The following is a 3,646-nucleotide window of genomic DNA, read 5'->3' as shown; positions in this document are numbered from 1 at the left end:
GGGATTTAGTAGCCTGACCGGTCTAGGGGTGCACAAAAAGAGGAAACACCCGAGAGAAACGAACGAAGCAACTGACCTAACGAGAAAGAAGCCTAGATGGAGAGACGAGGACATGAGGAGGATGGCAATGATGGAGGCCCAAGCTCCCGCATCAGTGCGTTGTATGAACGAACACCTAGTAGAGAATGTACGCCTAAGCCCGCCACGGACGATAGAGGCGATCAAAGGTCTCAGAAGAAAGGCGAAGTATAGGACCATTGTACAGGAGTACAAACGAAACCAGGCAAATGGAAGAAGGGGAAATCAACATGATACCGTCGAGGACCATGTAGTAGCCGGAAGGAACGACGTGGAAGAAACAAGCACGGATGACAGGAGTAGAGACAGCGGTACTGGACGCCCTAATGCGACTCGAAGCACCAGGGACTGGCTGCAGGAAAAATGCCAATTACTGGAAAGCGAACAGTGCACTGCGCTGGGCAAGAAAGAGCTGTGTGCGGCAATCAGAGCAAGCCTGCAGGGACACAATCCAACCGGCCAATTAATGGAGTGGTTCAATGCTCAGTTCCCGGACCTAGGACGGAGAAAGACACGCAAAGAGCGAGTGCGGAAGGAGAGGAAGGAACAAAGCAGGAGAGCGAGAAGGAGGGCTGAGTACGCGGAGTATCAAACGCTGTGGAAAAAGAATACGGCGAAGGCAGCCAAGAAGATCCTAGATGGGGATGTGGATATAGATAGGCATCCGAGCCTAGCGGAGCAAGAGGCCTTCTGGCGCCCGATCTTCGAGGCGAAGGGCCACGAGAGGCCGACAGAAGGTGACACCAATGCGGACGGGGCGCTGAAACAGATAATAGAGCCGATAACGGCGCAGGAGGTAGGCAAACACAAACCGAACAGACGATCGGCGGCTGGTCTGGATCGATTGGGCGCAGAACGATGGCTGAATGGGCCTACGGATGAAATCAAAGCCATAGTAATGAACATAATAATGGAGAGCGGCGAGATACCACGAGCGTGGCGGGACTCACGGACTATACTGATCCCCAAAGAGAAAGGTACAATGGACCCAGCGAAATTTCGACCACTGTCCATATCATCGATTGTGCTACGCCACCTGCACAAAATACTAGCGAAGCGGTTATTAAACCTACCGCTGCTGGACCAGAGACAAAGAGGCTTCATTCAGGCGGATGGTGTTGCGGAAAACATCTGCGTACTAGCTGCGGCACTGGACGACGCCAACTGCAAAACGAAACAGATTCACGCGGTGATGATTGATGTCAAAAAGGCCTTCGACACGGTGTCACACAAATCGATTGTGCAGGTGCTGGCAAGGAAAGGAATACCCGAAAGAATGGTGAACTACATCGAAAGACTGTATGAACAAGCGGAAACGGTTCTGGAGGTGGACGGAGTGTTCTCGAAGCCGATTAAACCGGGGCAAGGAGTGCGACAAGGTGACCCGCTGTCGTCATTCATATTCAATCTGGTAGAAGATGAGGTCATTTGCAGCATACCGGAAACGGTAGGGTATCAGATGGACGGATGCAATATCAATGGACTAGCATTCGCCGACGACCTAGTCATCATCGGAAGTACGAAGGAAGGGGTGCAGGAAGCACTGGACGGAGTAGTGGAAACGATGGCACTGCACGGACTATCGCCAATGCCGACTAAATGTGCAGCGGTGTCCTGCATACCATCAGGGCGGGACAAGAAGATCAAGGTCATCTCTATGCCAACATTTAAGATAGAAGGCACGTACATACCACAACTTGGTATTGAGGACTCGTGGAAGCACCTAGGAGTGATGTTCGACCGAAAAGGGCCAAGAGCGCCAACCACTGGACTCGAGGACTTGCTGGAGAGGGTAAACAAAGCACCGCTGAAGCCACAGCAACGGATGAAAATACTCAGGACATTCCTGATCCCACGACTGCTTCACAAGCTGGTACTTGGCAGGACTACCTACGATGCACTCAAAAGAATGGACAAGATCATTAGGAAGCACGTGAGGAAATGGCTTGTACTGCCGCATGACATAACGAAGGCATTTCTTCATGCACCTATAGCGGGAGGTGGGCTTGGCATCATGTGTCTGGAGACGGCGATTCCTCAGATGTTAGAGAGAAGGATAATGAACCTCAAAAACTCATCGTTCACGGCAGCGGTTGCTGCCAGTAGATCAAAATGGGCAGTGAACAAGCTGAAATGGTGCCAGATGCGGAAAGGAGCGAACGAGGAATGGACACGGAAACTATACGGATCAGCAGACGGATGGGAACTGAGGGAGGCTGGAGCATCGAGACATTCCACCAGCTGGGTTGATGACTGGCGAGTGAGAATTCCCGCAAAGGACTGGATACAGTACATCAGAACTAGAATCAACGCGCTTCCATCAGCAATGAGAACGACGAGAGGTGAACGACGTAGGCGGCAGAACCACAGATGCCGTGCGGGATGCCAAGCACTAGAAACGACAGCACACATCATACAACAATGCCATAGGACACACGGTGGACGTATTCTGCGGCATGATGCAATAGCTGAAACGGTTGCCCACCAATTAAATGGACGTGACTTCACGGTGCAAAGAGAAATGATATATGCCACCGAGACAGGCAACAGAAAGCCAGACATAATAGCAGTCAAACAGGATCAAGCGCTGATACTGGATGTACAGATAGTGTCAGGTCAACGAGACCTAACAATAGCACATAACAACAAAAGAAAATACTATGAGGAGAACCATGATCTCATGGATAAGGTAGCACGAGCATGGTCTGTCAGCAGGGAAAGGATAAAGGTATCAACCATCACTATCTCATGGAGAGGCATATGGGCGCGCGAAACACACGCAATACTGACCGAACTGGGACTGACTAATATGCAGTGTCAGGGACTTACGACGCGCGTATTACAAGGATCACACACCAACTTCAACAGATTTGGCCGAATGACAACAGCAAACACGCACGTGTGAACAAGGCCAAGATGTCCAACCATCGACAACACACTGTAATGCAGCCTGGTGATACAAGAATGAACATAAGCCATGACAAGCGAAAGCCGAAACTTCGGCGGAGGCAGAGTATGCGCGGACCTGGAAAAACGCGTTTTCCGGCGTCTAGAATGGTCCGAATCGATTCGACTGCCGGGGGACTTATAAACGGAAAAGACCAAGGGCTACCTGGAGCACAAAAGAAAAAAACCGGAAATCCGCTAGGAAAAGGACTCAAAAGGGCCTGGAAGAGGGGCAATACCATTTGAACGCGGGGGACATAGCAGAGCGGCGTACACGAAAGAGCACGGGGCACATAGTGACATATAGATATGGGAATAGACGAAAATGACACGAGAAATAACATAGCCAAGGAAAGCGAGGGCCGTGACTCTGATGGAACGAGGATACGCGCGGATCAAGAAAAGCGCGTTTTTCGGCGTCTAGAATGGTCCGAATCGATTTGACTGCCGGGGGACTTATAAACGGAAAAGACCAAGGGCTACCTGGAGCACAAAAGAAAAAACCGGAAATCCGCTAGGAAAGGGACTCAAAAGGGCCTGGAAAAGGGGCAATAACATTTGAACACGGGGGTCGTAGCAGAGCGGCGTACACGAAAGAACACGGGGCACATAGTGACATATA

Source organism: Athalia rosae, chromosome 2, assembly GCF_917208135.1.
Source record: "Athalia rosae chromosome 2, iyAthRosa1.1, whole genome shotgun sequence".
In the NCBI taxonomy this organism is placed as follows: Eukaryota; Metazoa; Arthropoda; class Insecta; order Hymenoptera; family Athaliidae; genus Athalia; species Athalia rosae.
Note: the sequence above shows the minus strand (reverse complement) of the source record.